The 19,233-nt window shown below is 41.6% G+C and overlaps 1 protein-coding gene across 2 annotated transcripts in view; it reads right to left on the bottom strand.

Annotated features, from left to right (window-relative positions):
* Camkmt (calmodulin-lysine N-methyltransferase) overlaps positions 1-19,233 on the bottom strand; it is a 365,448-nt gene that overhangs the window by 166,193 nt on the left and 180,022 nt on the right. The gene's annotated exons all lie outside the window — the stretch shown is intronic.

Here is a 19,233-nt window from a genome sequence, read left to right as displayed (position 1 = left end):
AGTAGTACTCCATTGTGTAAATGTACCACAGTTTCTGTATCCATTCCTCTATTGAGGGACATCTGGGTTCTTTCCAGCTTCTGGCTATTATAAATAAGGTTCCTTCTTAACAAAGAGTTAAAAAAAAAGATGCGATGTCAGCCCGATGGTCCTACGTGATCCAGGTAGACAGAACATGGCTAAAGGAATCCCAATTCCACACTCTCCTTTATATAAAAGAAGTTGATGCTGTAAAATAAAATTTGCACTGTTCTCTATATAAAATTACTTTGTGTATATAGCTCCATCTAGACCTTGGCCTTTGGCATGTTACATTTAATAACTCAAATAGTCTCAAAATTGTCCTATGTAGTTATTTCTTTAAATCACATTGGGGTCTTTTTTAAGTCAAGGAATAAAATCTTAGATATTTTGGACAGTTACATTTAATGGTTTGGCTAGATAACTCAATAGGGCAAGACAATAGAGGATGAGCTAAACCCACAGACCTCATTCTTAGCCTTGTCACCAAGTCACCGTGCTCTTATTCAGCTTGCCTAGCTTCATCTACGTCTGGATGGCATTCTTACTGGTAAAACAAGACTATTAATTGATATACTGCCACGACCCTTACTTAGCACACAAATACACAGTTATATTTAGGAAATCTCACTGTTCTCACCAAAGAGATGCCCACAGAAATCTTAGTCATTAAATTCACATGGAGAGCCAAACGCAGAAAGGAGTGAGCCTTTGGAAGGGAGCCTTTGGAAACATTTCCCTCTGGCCTCCTCTGAGACTCTTGCAGGGTGAGTTTTGAGGCTAGCAGTCTTGTGACATTTGTGTGGACGGCCACAACTGTAGCAAGCAGGATGGCATTTATCTTTTATAACAATACCGAGTGTTCTGCCATAAAGCAGGGTCACTGAAATGAGTAATAACCCCCACCAGCAGGCAAGGTGTAACCAGCAGGGTCCAGGTCAACAGGCAAGCAGCCAATAATGTGCCCAACAACACTGAATTTCATCTGCCCACAGCCTCTATCTACTGATTATACAATCAATACACCTCAGATGAGAGGAGCTAACAACTGACCGGGGCGGATCAATGCTGACAAATAAGCGCTTCATGACAAAAAGTTTGATAATTACCATTCTGAAGCCGTGTAAATGTTGTCTCCATTGTAACAACATTCATGATGATACTGCTATGATTGCGCTGTTATTATAGGTTTAATGTTAGGCAATCAAGCTACAGTGGTCTAGATATCAACAAACAGTATCAAAAGAAAACATCAAATTGTCCCTATTCTTTTGACACTGTAGCTGAGAAATTTTTCTATGTTAGTGGCCCTAAATAAACAATAATAAGTGACAATTTAGTGGAAAACACTATTTTCACATCTTACAAAAGTCATGCAATATAGATTGATACAAGTATGACTATTTCTAGCAGCACTTGAACCAGGGGATTAAAATAAATTCAGTCCCGTGACCTTGGTTTTTCTTTCTTTCTCCCCCTCTCATGTATCATTTAAAGAAGATTTATGTAAATTTTCTACATACTCATAATTTTTTAAGCATTAGTGCTGCTGTAAGTGTTGAGTCCCTGGGCTTGGTTTAATTATCATTGCTTCTAAAATGGCACACTTTGTTTTGTTTTATTTTATTTTTGAACTCAGATTGCTAGTTCATTCTCAATCATTAGCATTTAGAAGAACTAGTCATTACTGGTTTTCAATAGCTTCTTGGGTTCCTATAAGCACTCTGAGTCTTGAAACACAGAAATGGAAAACAGACATTTCCAAAGGTAGAACAAATCAGGGCTCTTGGAGGTAGGGTACAGGAAACCCAGATGCGTGGGCACTGAAGCACACAAATGCTTAACTTTCCCATTTGCTTTTTAAACACCACAAGGAATTGGTTTAAAAAAAAAAAAAAAAAAAAAAGGAACCTCATTTCTATAAGATACTTGATCATATAGAAAAGTGGGAACCTATTCAAAATGAAATATTTTCCCAAAGAATGCTAGTTGCTTTGGGGCCATGGTAATTACTCCTGCAACAGCATGTCTGACTTTTGTGTGACATCCATTTTTAATTATTCTCCTCCATAAATAATGTCTCTCAGCTCCACCCAGACAAGAACAAAGTTTCCTGTCTAAAACTCAGTCTCCACAGCCCCAAGTGGACAAATCTCTCACTGACTGGGGTGAAGTACCACCTTTAAGATATACGGAGGAGGGGAGTGGGGTGGGGGTGGGGGTGGGGTGGGTAGCACTGTGGAAGTTTGTCAACAGCTCAGGGGAGAAAGGGCAAACCAAAACCCTTTTGCGGGCATCAGTGCGAGCGAAATGTTGAGCGCGCTCCGGGGTTGCTGTTAAATGTCTTTTTCAGTGGCACTGTCTCTTTCCAAGCGGTGTCTCCCTCTCGACAGAGTCAGAGAATGTGATGTATATTAAAACGCTCTGTCTCTCAGATGGGGTTCATTTTTATTCAGGGACAATTTTGCTGACTGACAGGTAAGCGCTTGGTGCTGAAATTGGACCCATACGAGCGCGCTGGCGTTTCATTTGCTCCATTACACCAGTGCATGAATTATGGGTCTTCCACGTTGCCTTCGTTCCATTACTTTCAAATGTCTGACATGAGCAAAATGGCTCATCTGACATTTCATGTAACAAATTTGTTCCAAAAAGAAGAGAACATTATTATACTATTTTATATACGTAGGTACCACAACCTTCCACCCTAATCTGACCAGAAATTGTAAGTGTATAAACAGTAGTGGATATCGGTTTAAGAAACGCATTGCCACTGACAGCTGGAAAATATTGTGGCAGGAAATACGTCTGCTTTTACGTCTTCCTCACGATCGTTTCTCACTTCTGAAATGTTAGCAAACGCCAGTCAAGGATGCATCGTTACATCCTGGGTTCTTCTTTACCCTTAGTAAACTGTGAGCCGTTATTTATCCCAACATACAGTAGCTCAGCTCACTTTCTCTCCCTCCCTTTGCAATAAACCCAGAGCCACCCAGAAGCTGGGCAAGCGCCGTATCACGCAGGCACAGGATATATTATGGTCTACCCTTTCTTTGGGAAACTAATTTAGCTAACCTTTTCACTTTCAATCGGTCCCTTTAATATGAGGTCATTTTTCTTATGGAAACATACCTCTCCGACTGCTACACCCCTACCCCCTGACAAGGTTTCTCTGTGTAGCCCTGGCTGTCCTGGAACTTGCTCTGAAGACCAGGCTGGCCTCGAACTCCATCTGCCTCTGCCTCATGAGTGCTGGTATTAAAGGCATGGGCCACCTCTCCCTGGCCAAACTTACTTCTTAAAGCAGAACAGAAAACTAACAAGAGCCAACATAGTCGCTCACAGCCCTGACACTGCTGTATGCTGAGTTGAACAGGATTAAATCTTTACAACCTTTAATTCTTGCTCTCCCTTTGAAGAACTCTTAGGTTGCTTAAGCAACAACTACAGAGCCCAGGTCTGACCATTCACCTTTTCCTTCCAGGCCTAATGCCCAAGGATTCTTCCAATCTGTGGCCCCAGAGATGTCTTTTTCTTTTCATTCTCTGCTGAAGGCAAGTGTGATTGTAGAGAGCCTTACCCTAACAGATCAGGAAGGAAGAATTCTTAGCTCATGACTCAGTTTTTCCCCCCACCTCTTCACTTAAAAATACCTCAGTAGCACATTACACCCTGCCATCGAAAGCTAAAGATCACAGATCTTCACTCAAAGAAGGTTTTTTTGTAGGTGACAGTGTAACATTTCACAAAGTAGAAGCATAATTATGTGACAGCCAAATTTTAAATATCATGTTCACTGTTAGTATGAATACATCAAATTAATACAGTATTATTTCCATAAGAAATTATGAGCCTCATTATTACATAATGGTATTTTCTTTAATAAATGGTCTCTTGCATTATAAATGTTAAATTACTTTATATTATGGTATATCCTTTCTTCATGATGCTAATTTACTTTCAAGCACTATTCATATGCCGAATTTATATCAAGCTATGATAAAAATGAGGCATTCCAAAAGAGTCTTTACTTTTGTCATTATAGCTCGTCTGTATTTAAAAAGCTCCTGGGACTCCATGGCATTTCCCTGGGACAACAGTGTCAAGTTGACTCCCGCTCTACACACACACACACACACACACACACACACACACACACACACAGAGTCACTTGACTAGAACGCGTAGGGAAGTATAGCAGACTTGAACAGCATACATTGAGGGAGAAACAGCCGAAAAAAAAACACATGTTGGCAAAACAGAAGCCTTGACATCAGGCTCACCAGGGGACATGGGCGCACATCCACACACTCTGAGGGACAGGACCTTCTGCACTGTTTTGTATAAGGGTGAGGCTGCAAGGCCATTTCAGTGTTGGCGACCCTCCTTAAAAACTGTAAGTGAGCTATCTGGAGGCAAACCATATGCACCCTGAGTCTCAGTAGAGCGCTTATGGTTATTTTTAAATACTTCTCTCATGAATCCTTCCCTTGAGGTTTGGATAATGTCACCAACTAATTCCCTTTACCATGGTTGCTAATTGCTTTCAGGGTAAATCCAAAGTCACGTTGGCTCTGACTGTTAATCGAATTTATGCTAGACTCTCATGTGATCCAATAAGCTTCCTAATTTTTCAAAAAGATCTCTGTGTGTGTGTGTGTGTGTGTGTGTGTGTGCGCGCGCGCGCGCGCACACGCGTGTGCCTGTATGAGCACATGCGTGATAGTGCCAGCAGAGACCAGCAGAGGGCACCAAATTCCAGGAAGCTGGAGTTACAAATGCTTTCGAGCTGCCCACTTGGGTGCTGGGAACCAAACTACCCCATCCTATGAAGAATGACAAACACTCAGCTGCTGAGCCATCTCTCTAGCCCCAGGCTTACTGTTTCTATTACAGCAAATGTTCTCTCTCCATCATCTAAACTGGCACCTACACCTCACTTTTAGCAGACAGCTGCATACAGAATGACCAAGATCTCCTCAATTCTTCGGGACCCAGCTGCTCTGCGTCTATACTCTGTTCTCCTAGCTCTAGTTCCCTTCCTATGCTGTGCTTTACTGTAAGAAGTCTTAATGAACTATGAGCTTAACAGATTCATGAGAGCATAGACGTACACATATTTGTGGGGTACCATGTGATATTTCTGTATATACATCATACAATCATTAAAACAAGTTAAACATCTATGTTCTCAAACATTTAAGTCTTTATGGTAAAAGCATTAAAAATCCTTCAATATTTTTGAAGTATCCAGCACACTGTTGTTACTACTCTATGAAATTACTGTTAAACAGCTTCCTGAAATTCTTACTCTATCCTTGAACTTTATACCCAGTTGACCAACCTTTCCCCTCTCTCCCTGCCCCTACTCTGTCAGCCTCTGGTAACTACCATTCTGCCCTCTACTTCTACTAGATCAACTCTTTTGATATTAGTGACAGCAGACAGTACCTGTTTCTGTACCTGGCCCGTCTGCCTTAACAATCTCCAGTTCCATCCTGATGTCATATGATAGGATTTTGTTCTTTTCTGTGTGTGAACTGTTTAAGTTACTGCCATGTCTTGGTAACTGTAAACCATTTTACGGTGAACACGGGAGTGCACATTCCATTTTCTTTGGATATGTATTTTATGTATACATGATTGAGGCTCTTTTTATTTAAACACAGTAAAGACAAACTAGTTGGTGCATTTTATTTGCACAAATAAATAACCACACAGAAAAATAAACTTTGGCTTAATCATACCACATGCTGTGTACATATGAGCACGGGTGCATGCAGAGGTCAGAGGCTAGAGGTCAACCTTGAATGTCAGCCCTCAGATCCATCCCCTTAGTTTTTGAGATAGGGTCTTTGTTTTGGCCTGGAACTCAGAGACTAGGCAAGGCTGGCAGCAAGACCCTGTGACCCTCCCACCATTGGGATCATGAACCAGTACACTTGTCTGAGGATCTAACTCAGGCCTTCATGCTCACACTACAAGTACTGGCTAAGCTATCTTCTTAGTCCTCAAGAGAAAAAAGTAATGTCTAATTTTTTTGTGCATATGTATATTGCTTGCATGTACATATGTGCACTATATGTGTGACTGTTGCCTGCAGAATCCAGAGAGGGCAGCAAGCCATCATGTGGGTGCTGGGAACTAAGCCTGGGTCCCTTGCAAAAGCAACAAGTGCTCTTACCTGCTGAGCCATCTCACCAGCCCCAGAAAAAAGGTTTTCAAAGGACGAGTAATGTATTAGAATAATGTCCTAATCAATGACTTTATCTGTTACTCTAAATGATAGGTCTAGAGCTCATAATTTTGCTTTATTTTTATCTATACTCTAAATCCATACCAAAAATTTCCTAAGAACACCACTAAATATAAGGCATTGGCCACGAATCATTATGTAACTAAAATAGTCCACTGTGTACATGGACAGTCTATAGTCACACACACACACACACACACACACACACACACACACACACACACCCAGACATGCACATGCACGCACATGTACCCACAGACACACACTCACACACAGACACGCTACTCAAAGTGAAAAGAACAGGCTAGATTTAAGCTTTAAGTTTATTAGCATAGTCCATACTTGGACATATACTAAAACTTGAATTCAAATTCTTCTTTCAAGCGTGTGTGTGTGTGTGTGTGTGTGTGTGTCTGTCTGTCTGTCTGTCTAGGGAGATGTTGTTTATCCTTCATATCTATCACTATAAATAATTTCCTCTAATATCTAGAAAGGAACAAACAGCGTAATGACCTTGGTTGAAGATCACATTTTTCCAGTCACTATTGCATCTACCTTTTTATTCTGATCTTATATTTTAAATATCCTAACATTGGTTTAAAAGGAAAAGAGGACTGGCTTTAAAATATCCGTACTACTTCACTCAACATGAAAGAAGAATGCATAATACAAGGCTTTGCCATTTGATCTGAAGTCTCTGTCAGTGGTACTATGCCCTGATCTAAGCATTCAGAACCTTCAGATAACCCAATCTCACTTCAGAACATGGCCCCCAGTGCGCATGCGCATGCGCTTTGCGTTCAAAACGGAAGTGGGGACCACGTGGCACAGTAGTTCAGATTGTCTTCAAAACAGCATGAGTGTGTCTTCATGGCTTGCTTTCCATCTTTTTAAAAAGTAGCATTATTCACAACATCTAAAAAAAAAAAAAAATAGGCGGCTTGGATGGCGTTTGACGCAACCAACGCAGGTCTGGACGCCATCTGACTAGCAGCTCCAGTACACAGGGTTGTGGTCTGCATCAGGGACAATGAACGTTCAGGACTGACTGCTCAGGAGGATGCTTCTCCCCATGGTAAATGAACAGATAGCTATCTCTCTGTGGGACGACAAGATTCAGATAATGGTATTTCTGTTAGGTCCCTAGAATGCAGTTGTTCAAGAGATGATAAATCTATTCTTCTAGCAGATTTAATATTCACGGGAATTTCATGATAATTCAGTCGCAGATTAATTGCACAGTAGATTTATTCATCTATCATTCGGCCATAACAAGTCCGATCATGATTGCTTTGTATGCCTCCATTAGGAACACCCGGCTTTATTCATTTAACAGGATTATCTATTAATCAGGCATTTATTAAACAAGGTTTAGAGGAACTCAATGGGTCTGAGGCAAAGTGCATTAGAACTGTCATGTGGATTATTTTTATTTCAGGTATTCATTTAAATGGACCTCATTATATTTGGAGAAACTATTACTTATAAGATGGATATTTTCTCTTAAATACATTTATCCTGGCTTTATGAAATGTCTGATATGGGGATAATCTAGTTAAAAAGAAAAAAATTAACCATGTAGCATCTCTATGACTTTGATAGATTGAGGGAAAATACTTCCAAATTAATATCTGATAAAGAAATAATCCTAGTTAAGAAATAAAATCCCTCTTGGTCCAAATGGGAACTCTTTTTTAAAGGTAACCAACCACTGTAAAAATTCCCCACACAAATAAATCTGCCAACTGCCATACAGCCACATCACACTGATAGGCCATTTTGCCTTATCCTAGAGAAAGAAATGTCATTGCAACAAAGAGCATTTTATTTGAGGACTAAATGGGTAATGACTCCACTTGAAGTAAACGCACAGAGCAAGCTGTAGCACTGGGGTGCTGATGCAGGGACCTGGCTTCCCTTAGAGCTGCATTCCTAAATATTATCAATCGCATCCATCCAGAGTGGAAGCTGGAACCCAGAGAAGAGATGAGGCTATAACTAGGCCAAACCAAGGGAAGTTGTGGGATTTAGAAATGGAAAAAGGTGTTCCATACTCCCCTAAACCTTGACCTGCTGAGGCAGCTGAGAACCGTTAACAGTAGATAGACCTGGGAATACCAAGTCATTAAACAAAAACTCATTACTCAAGGAGGAGAAAGAGTGAAAAACTGCTCTGGGAGCCATTTGAAATGAATATATTCCAGTGGATTACATATGCAAATGTAGCAAAATAATTCTAAGAAAATAGCCATTCCTATAATAAGCCGTAAGAAGCCTAAGATATTTGCATCTTGATTTTATAGACCCTTACTACCGTGTAAGCAAAAATATTGCAAGTAAGTGAACTTAGAACTTTTGAAAATGAAAAACATTTATTTTGAAGCAGTGAGATGATATTATCACCAGTTATTAATAGTTTTCCTATTGAGTTGTCTCTAGGTACAATTGTTCCATGAATAAAAATCACAGGAAGTGTGATTTTTATTCATGAGGTAGACTCTCTGTGCACACACTTAGTTTGGGGCTCTCACTAGCATTAATTCAAACAATCCAGAAATGGTGATAAGATGGTCAGGGCGGTTAGGTGAAATCCTGAGATGGCAGCTACGCCAGGCTGGCCACCGCACCTTAGCAGTGTGCCTTGCATGTCTGTTCTTTCCTGTCACCGCTCGCTGCATTCCAAGTTTCCCCGGCCTGGCCTGCTCCGGGTAATTTCCATCTGTCCTGCCTGAATCCACTTCATCCTGGCCTCTGGGGTTTTTATCGAGGTGCTTTATGATAGCAAACAACAACCCTGACGCTATTCCATATGCCAGCAAGATTTTGCTGAAAGGACCCTGATATAGCTGTCTCATGTGAGGCTATGCCAGTGCCTGGCAAATACAGAAGTGGATGCTCACAGTCANCTATTGGATGGAACACAGGGCCCCCAATGGAGGAGCTAGAGAAAGTACCCAAGGAGNTGNAGGGGNCTGCAACCCTATAGGTGGAACAACAATATGAACTAACCANTACCNCCNNAGCTCNTGTCTCTAGCTGCATATGTAGCAGAAGATGGCCTAGTCGGCCATCATTGGGAAGAGAGGCCCCTTGGTCTTACAAACTTTATATGACCCAGCACAGGGGAAAAACAGGGCCAAGAAGTGGGAGTGGGTGGGTAGGGGAGCAGGGCGGGGGGGGTATAGGGAACTTTCGGGATAGCATTTGAAATTTAAATAAAGAAAACATATAATAATAATAATAATAATAATAATAATAATAATAACAATAATAACAAACAGCACTCTGGGTTTATTTGGCTTACAGTTCCTAGCTACAGTCCACCATGTTGAGCAGGAGTTCAAGCTTTAGTCACAGCACACACACAGCCGGTGCTGACCAGCTGGATTCCTTCCCACACATGCAGCTCAGGGTCCAGCCCTGAGACGATGCTGTACATATTCCTGATCAGTCTTTCCCGTCAGTGAGGGCAATCAACACACCCCTATAGACATGGCATGAGCCAATCTGGGCTAAGTGATTCTTCATTGAGATTCTCTTTCCAGATGATTCAAGGTTGACAACTAAATGTGGCCCCACTGACTGTGTGATCTGTAGCCACAGGATCTTTAACTATCAGCTGCGCCTATCACTTGCCTAGCTTTGTCTCCTCAGTAGCCTTTCAAGCTTTTAGGATAAAAGCCCAAAGCTCAGCCATGACCCATGGATCTTTGGCTAAGCACACTTTGGTCCTTTCTTTCCCCCACCCCCAAACCCATTCCCACCCCAGTTCTGCTAACTGGCCCCAGGCAGAGTAGCCTTTTTTGATTTCGGTTTTGGTTTTGGTTTCTTTAGACAGTCTTCCTCTATGTAGCCCTGACTGCCCTGGAACTCACTTTGTAGATCACGCTCACAGACTCCAACTCACAGAGACTTACCCACCTCTGCCTCTCCAGTGCTGGGCAGAACCCTTAAACTGCTAGTTCGTTTTTTTTTTTTTTTTTACTCCAGCCCCTTTGCTGCCTCAGGCACATTTGCACTCGAATCATCTTAGGTATTTCGTACCTGTTGCTCCTCTCTCCAGCAACTCCTTTAATGTCTAACCCTTACTTCCTCGAGGCTGCACATTGACCACTCCAGTCCCGGCCCAGGCAAAGCAAGATCTCATCATGAAATCCATATCCACCTTTTCCACACTGAGTGGATTAACGGCAACTTGCTAGACTTGCTTGAGAACTGTATAGCAGAGGCAGTTCTCTGCCGCGGCAGCTTCCCGAGATACAATGAATGTCTGCTGGACAGACGATTCTACAGCCACAGAGCACATGTGAAAGTGGCTTCCATGGCTCTGCTGTTGAGGGATGACTGGCTCCACCAGAGTGAGAGCTTTTGAAGTTCCACCAAAAAGTTGTATTGCCCATGCACATTAGGGTAACAGACTTTATTAGTCCCTACAATTGACAAAGCGCCATGACCAAGGCAACCTAGAAGAGAGAGCATTTAACTGGGCTTCTGATGGGAGAAGACTGGCGTTCATGATGACGGAGCAAATGCATGGTGACAGAAAGGGCTTAGAATTCACATCTCAACCCATGAGCAGGAGGCAGAGAAAGTGCACCCAGATGGTGGAAGGGGTTGGACCCACAGTAATACACCTTTTCCAACAAGAGCATACCTCCTAGTCCTTCTCAAACAGCCACCAACTGGGGATCAAGTATCCAAATGGGGACTTAGAGGGAACATGTCTTTCAGACCACCACATAGAAATGACTGCAGAAGAAACTGTGGTGATTTGAAAAGGCTTGGCTCCCACAGTTCATGTGTCTCAATGCTTGGCCATAGGGAGTGGCACTATTAGGTGTGGCCTTGTTAGAGGAGGTGTGTCACTGTGGAAGCAGCTTTGAGGTCTCCTATGTTCAAGCTCTGCCCAGTGTGGAGTCAGGGCCTCCTCCTGGTGGCCTTCAGATCAAGATGAAGAACTCTCAGCTCCTTCTCCAGCACCATGTCTGATTGCATGCTGCCATGCTCCCCTACATAACAACAATGGATGAAACCTCCGAACCTGTAAGCCAGTCCCAATTAAATATTTCTAAGAGTTGCCTTGGTCATGGTGTCTGCTCACAGCGATGGAAACGCTAACTAAGACAAAACTGGATGTGGAAATGAAAACCTGCTCTTTAACTTTTTTTTTTTTTTTTTTTACTTTCAGCTCTCTTCCTTCCCATGTCTGTCTTAGACAGCAAAACAAACTATATTCTAAATTCAGCTTTCTCAAGTGAGTGGAAACTTCCACTCAAAAATGTAGGTATGCTACCATCACTGCCCTGGCTTACGTGAGAGACGAGGAAAGGCACAGCACTGTCCTCAATGAAGACACTGTCTCTGCTGCACAGTTGGTAGTGCCCGCTGTGGACTCATGGCAGAAGTGAGTGTCCCAACTTGGCAAGCATCACATCTGTGCTACGGTCACCCACAACATGTGGTCTAGTGGATAGCATTTTAATACGCCACTGCACAATGGTTGGAAGACACATGTCACATGAGCTGACAGAGGACTGCGTTGATGTTAAGGATAATCTGAGGGCTCTCTGGAAATCGCACTACTGAGATATTAGCAGGAGAATGTCTATTCCTGAGCTCTGTCATCTCAGGGATTCCTACTGAGGCCTAGGACTCTCTTTACTGACCCTTGTGGGCATCTGTAGGCCAATCAACCAATCTCTTAAGCAGAACCGGCTCTGGAACACCAGTTCCGAAGTATGTTGCCTTTCTTTAGGCAGACAATGGACTCCCAATTCTGCTTTCTGCAATCACAAGATATTTTGCCCTAGAATCTTACTTCTCTGAACAATACTCCCAGACCAAAGCCCAAGTCTTAAAAGCACATTTACATTAATACTTATTTTTAAAGAGCTTTATTTTTATGTCCATTGATGTTTTGCCTGCTTGTGTGAGAGGGCCAAAAGTCCTAGAACTGGAGTTACAGACTCTTGTGAGCCGCCATGTGGGTGCTAGGAATTGAACCTGGGTCCTATGAAAGAGCAGCCAGTGCTCTTAACCACTGAGCCATGTCTCTAGCCCCCACATTAGTCCTTTTTAAGACATGGAACAGTGTCAACTGAGATTTTTTTACATGTATGCTTTTAGCTTATATGGTTTTTAATTAAAACCATTCCAACTGGACTACCCTTGCACAGTTTTTTAAACCACATCTGCTCACAACTGTCTGGTGGAGGTCTCAGGTCATTGGTTGAGAGTCCTTGACTTGTCTCAAGCTTGCTGCGACTTCCAGAGCTCCCATTCTAGGGCTGGCTTTGTTTGCTGGTTGGTTTGTTTGTCTTAGTGATGTTAATGTCATGCTTTGCTGATCCAGTGAAGAGAGTTTTGACTCCTCTCTCATAAGCTAGAAGTCTTTATGGTGGTCTTGTGGTTCGCTGGCCTATAAGGCCATCCCTACATGTGTCAAACAATAGCTCACATTGGATCCAGCTGCCAGACTGAAAAGAAATTCCAAATTCTGCCCAAAGGACTAATTAAACTTAGCATTTTGTTCTCTTTAATAAAAATACGTGGAGCACCTTTTGTAATAGGACAATAAGCTGCCATGTGGATTTCTGCAGAGCTCTGGAACACAGCCTGGGCAGCAATGGCTTCTTGTCTTCAGGAATAAGGCGCACATGTCACAATGTCCCTAGAAGCTCGGCTTGCTTGCTGCTTCATCATACTAGGAGAATAACTACAAAATTATATGACTGCTCACTGTGTCCTGGGGGGGGTGTGGATCCCTGTTCGCCATGGTTCATGGCAGGGCAGCACAGCAAGCCTAGCCAGGGCCCTGCCTGTAGGCATGTGTCAGTCTTCTACGAGGAAGGAGTTCATTGTGGTACTATGTTTAGCATTTACGAATGTCCCATCAGCATGAAATATTCAACAGATAACCAAGATAACTTGCAATCTTCAACTGCCCTTTAGCACCATTAAATCTTTGCAACAGGTTTAATCTATACATACACATATAAGCACAGAAAAACACAAACATGGGTCGTCACATGACAGGACACTTCTGTAAGACAGATGCCCTCTGTATGCATACAGCCAAATGGTGTCACTCAACAACCTTGAAGAACTCAGCCTTCAGGTTTATGTTTAGGGTCAGAATAGTCCTTACTTGGGTGTGACCAGGAATTGATCACTTATATATCAGTAAGAATCACTGGGGAGTTAGAGGACGAGCTTCCAGGCTTAGGTCACATGCTGGCTCACGTAGATCTGATTCCCCAAGATAAGATCTCAACATCAGTTAAAGCCTCACAAGGGGATTCCAAATGCAACCAAACGTTAGGAGAATTGCTGTAGAATATGCTGATTCCTGAGAATCTAGCACAAGGTCAAGCCATATTAAATTATGGTTCCCATTTGGCTGTTTTGGGAGGGATCTAAAAGCCATCTTCTGCAGAACTTCCCTATAGGAGAAGGGAGATGGAAAGCAGGCCAGTCAAACAGCCAGGCTCTCAGCAAGCCGAAATCAAAGCTCGACAGATGTGCCTTCTTATCCAGTTCACTTCTTTCCAAAACAACAATGGCGCCCATATTGTCTTACTTTCTCTTCCTGCTGCTGTGATAAAATACTCAGACAGAAGCCACTTTGGGAAGAAAGGGACGACTCTGGCTCACAGCTCCAGAGCCCAGTCCATTGCAGTAGGAAGGCAAAAGCAGACAGACGAGGAACAGCTGGTCACATGACATCCACAACTGAGAAGCACAAAGGGATGGATGTGGGGCTCAGCTCTCCTAACCACACACATGGTCTCAGATCCCAGCCAGAAACCAGTGCCGCACACAGAGGGCACCGGTGCCGCACACAGAGGGCTGGTCTCTCTGTTTCAGTCGAAGCAGTCCATAATCCATCTCCCAAGTAACTGGAATCTTTCAAGCTGAGCATTAACACTAACCATCACAAATATTGTCATGCATATTTTTACAAGCCTCATTTATTTTTCTGTGTACTCTTTGTGTACATTCATGTGGGCATGTGTGTGTGGAGGTCGGAGGTAGGGGTTGGGTGTCTTTAATTGCCCTCAGCCTTATTTTTATTTTGAAACATGGTTTCTCACTGAACCTGGAGTTTGGCAATTCAGCTACACTGGCTGACCAGTGGGCCCTAGGGATCATCTTGTCTCCTCCTCCCCAAGGCTGGGATTACAAGCGTGTATAAACATGACCATGTTTTAACATGTGAGTTCTAGAGGGCTGTTCTCTGTAAGGTTGGTATGGTTCTTTCTCTCAGTTCCACGCTCCCAGAAATAAGACTCAGATTCAAAATATATTTATAAGTACCATGGCCATATAGCTAGGCTATTCTTTGACTAGGTCAAAACTAAAGATAACCCATTTATTTTCATCTATATTCTGCCACGCAGTTAGTTACCTGTGCTCAGGTACCATGTGTCTGCCTCCTCACACCTTCCCAGGTGGATCTCCCGTGCCTAGCTCTATCCCACAATTCTTTCTTCTCCTGGATGTCCCACCTCCTATTTCCTGTCTACGTCACAGCCATAGGATTTTAAATTGACAGGTGATGTATGCATACAATACGGAAGATATTCTCTCTATAATTCCTCCTTTTAGTCCAATAAAAGGTTCTCTTTCTTTCAAATATAAATTGAATACAATCGTAACAATTATGAAAACTATTAGGTATGATATGCATTTATAATGTCCAGTCTATTTACATTTGGCAACTTAAAGTATTCTATCATCTAGCCTATCTTGGTGAGTTCATAATTCTGTATCTAAATAATTTTCTATCCTAAATTGTCTTACCATCCTAAAAACCATCCTAAAAAATATCTTCTTATGTCTAGACCATCTTAAATCCTAAACTACTTAGGCTTATAGTCAGACTAAGACTGTCTTCAAGCCCATCAGAGATCTGAGAAGGAATTGAGTATGTAGGAAATGCTCAGATATAGCTTCCCAAAATTAGAGAAATGACAGAGACAGCTGGCTGCCTGTATAGTTCCTAATATATTGTCAAAGCAACCATCTTCAGCCTCTGGCCCCAGTATATCTGACAGACTTTTTGTGAAACAGGAATTATGAAAGACTTGCTTACCCTGACTTGGCAGAGAATGGCAGTCAACTTCCCTGCATCTGATTGTCCTTTCTGGACAGATTTGTCTGTAATTGAAGCATGGGCATTTCTTTGCCAGTGGCCAGCTTACCACAATTCAAGCAACTCCATGTGGAGCATACTGATGCTCTCCCTTGAAGGTACTGTAAGAGGCAGACCTGTCTCACAGTCAAAAGATCTTCTAATAATGAAATAATTTTAAATGTCATATTCTATAGATCTCTGAGGTCTTTGAAGACCAACTATCTATCTATGGTATATCTGAATTATCAAACATTGTTTATTCTTAGCTATTTACTATCTGAATAACCTTGGACACATTTTATTGTAATAAACTAAACCAATATCTAACCAAATCTAATCTGTATTTCTTACTTATCCTGGATAGTTTGTAACTTGTGCTTGGATGGCAAGCACTTTATCAACTGAGCCATCTCCCTAGCCTTTTTTCTGAGTATTCTTGATCCAACTTATGAATAAAACATTTACAAGTGAAAGTAGTTGCAGAAACTGCTACTAAGCCATATTAAGTGAATTTAAATTAAAGGTAAATCACATGGCCCTTTGACCAGTACTGCGCTAGGAAATAGGACAGATATAAAAAACATGAAAGATGAAGTCTTTTCCAAAGAATTCTCAACCAGGAAAACTGTCAGCCAAAGAGCATGAATGACGGTGACTTGAGGCCCCAAAGCAAGGAAAACTCAAGACAGCCCTGAACAGCTCCTTGAACTGATGCTGTCTAGTTTCTGAGCTTCCTTCATAAGGAATAAGTTATCAAATAACTTATCAATAAGTTATCAAAACTGTGGGTCCTAATTTACTCTGAACAGAGTGCTAATCAACTACTGTGCTTTGAATCTCATCTCTGTGAATAATGTGAGACTACTAAGGCTGTACTCACCAGTTGTCTTACTGTCTTCATTATCATGCCTCATCCTGAGAAAGTATCAGGAGCACAGTATATAGCAACTGCATGATGAAAAACAATACAGCAAATGTGGTAATAATGTGGTAGAAGGATAGTCAATTGCACTGAAAATGTTCATAGTATATTCCAAAGTTAAGAGGTCACATTATGGGGCTGGGAAGAAATCTTATGTTTAAGAGCACTTCTTGCTCTTGCAGAGGACCTGAGTTTTGTTCTCAGAACTTACACTGGGCAGTTCACAACCACCTGTAACTTCAGCTCCGGGGGATATGAAGTCCTCATTGAGCTTCCTCAAGCAATTTCATGTATGTGGTAGGTGGTGCAGGAACAATCACATACAAATACATGAATAAGAAGAGGTATAAATCTTCTACAAATATGTTGCATTATAAAATTAATAAATTTAAACATCCCTTCTGTGATGTATTCTAAAAAAATCATCTCATATAATGCTTTCATAGTTTGAGATAGTTTTAAGCTGTACTATTTATTTTAAATACACATTTTATATATAACTATGGGAAATATGCCCCAAGCATTAGGAATGGATATCTCTTAAGAGCAGGATTAAAGGATTATTTTTATTGACACATAATGACTATACATATTTATAGAGCACAATGTGGGTTTTTCATACATGCATACATTGTATAATAATCAAATCAGGGTAATTAGCATATCCATCACCTCATGCAGTTAACATTTCTTTGTAGTGGGATGAAAAAAAATCTCTTTTTCTGGTTATTTGGAACTATATAATACATTATTGTTAATTATAGTCACACTGCTGGGCAGTAGGACACCAAAGGGTTATTTTTATAAGAAAAAAAAATGTAATTCAGTAGCAGTGGGTTTAATAGTTCAGTCCTACTTTTTCTTCTGTAAAATAGGAACAGTACTAGTTACAAACCTGGTGTTTATTTAGATCAAATGGTGCTCAAAAGAAAAACTGTACATTCACAATGTGTCCCTCTCACAATATATCCATCTTTACCAGGTCCTCAACATCTTACCCTCAACGGCCAACCCTACCATTGCTGCTAGGTTCAGATTTTTCTTACACACATTAGACACAGTGGCCATTACAGTATTTATAGCCTGCGTCTGCATACAGATGCAATGCCTGGCTTACTAGCTATATGCTCTTGAGCAAAATTACTCAGCCTTTCTATACCTCTGTTTCCTCACCTGTCAAATGGAAGAGAATAATACCTAACTGACAGCCACTATTCCAGCCTTTGAGGTGGGAAGACACACACCTTTGGTCCAGAGCTTAAGGCTGGGAGGTACAGGCCTTTGGATCTTGATACGGGAAAGCACACCTTTAATCTGGGCCACACCTTCTGCTAGAAGCCTATATCAGGACTTGGAAGAATGAAGATCTTCATCTTTGCTGGCTTGTCCTTGCCTTGCTAGCCCATCCATTCCTTCACTGGCACTGGAGCCTACTCCTTTGGGATTCCTGCATACACTGAAGACCAGCTGAGACATTCAGCTGTGTGGGACTGCGTCACTACTAGATTGTTGGACTTTCCGTTCACAGCCAGCCATTGTTGGGTTAGCTGGACTGCAGCCTGTAAGTCATTCTAATACCCCCCCCCGATAGATAGATAGATAGATAGATAGATAGATAGATAGATAGATAGAAAGAAAGAAAGAAAGAAAGAAAGAAAGAAAGAAAGAAAGAAAGAAAGAAAGAAAGAAAGAAAGAAAGAAATTCATTCCACAAGTTCTTTGACTCTAGAGAACCCTTTCTAATATACTAAGCAAATGAATTAAAGAGAAAACCAAACTACAGATTGGGTACTAGAAAACAAACAGTATTGTTCTGTTGCAAAAACTATTTTGGGGTCTAAAACTACGTTGTAAAACATGAAGCACAGTGGAAGGGAGGGGAGGGGGCCTTACCCTGTCACTACATTAGCTCAACATGTAGGGGGTATCTACTCAATGGACACAGTAGATAACAAGCTAAAAAGCCCTTGACAAAACACTTCAGTAAGCCTTCTGCCCAGGCCCTAAGCATCAGAGTGACCTTGCATATTTTGAGCAATGTTACCACCATGAATCAGAGCTCAGTTTCTCTCTGTTTTCCATTCCTGCCCAGGGATCACATCCACTGTCTCTTGATTTGCCAGATTTTCTTGACCAATCCATGCACTTAGCACCTCTCATGGAAATGTCTACTTCCTTGTTTATATAACAGCATCAACTCCTGTTTCTCTGCCACAAATGTGAAGGAAACCAAAGAAAGGAAGTTACAATACACCATCAGTAATACACCATCAGTGTCTTAGTTGTTCCAAAACATTGCTTTCTGCATGTAACTTAAGTTTACAGCTCGAGAGAACTCTGGATGGAGGTCTCTGACTCCCTAAGAAGGAGGAGGTGGGAGATCATGTTTAATAAAAACTGGCTCGGCTGACAGAGAGGAAAGGGGACCACTAGTAAATAGGAATGTTAATGAAAAGTCCTATACAGGTGACTGGGAGTAATGTTATTGGACAAAGTAACCAGTTCACCTCAGAGTACATCAAAAAAAAAAAAAAAAGAAAAAGAAAAAGAAAGAAAAGAAAAAGAAAAAGAAAAGAAAAAGAAAGAAAGAAAGAAAAAGAAAGTCAAGCACTTATACTTTGATTGATGGGGAGGAATAAGGAAGTTATGTTTAAAACATACTCATTTACATGAGTTTGAGTTTAGTGCAATGCAGAAAGTAGAGATTATTAAAGGAAAAATAGGGCTGGAAAGATGGCCTAGTTGTCAGAGCACTTGCCATGCAAACCAAAGAACTGGAATTTGGATCTATATCATCCCTGTGAACGGCAGGTGGGCGTGGCAGTCTGCCTGCAATTCCAGCCTCGGAAGGCAGAGATTGGGCCCTCATCCTCCCCACGCCAGTGAAGAAGGCAGATC

Source organism: Mus pahari, chromosome 18, assembly GCF_900095145.1.
Source record: "Mus pahari chromosome 18, PAHARI_EIJ_v1.1, whole genome shotgun sequence".
In the NCBI taxonomy this organism is placed as follows: Eukaryota; Metazoa; Chordata; class Mammalia; order Rodentia; family Muridae; genus Mus; species Mus pahari.
Note: the sequence above shows the minus strand (reverse complement) of the source record. Positions and strands in the feature narration are given on the sequence as shown.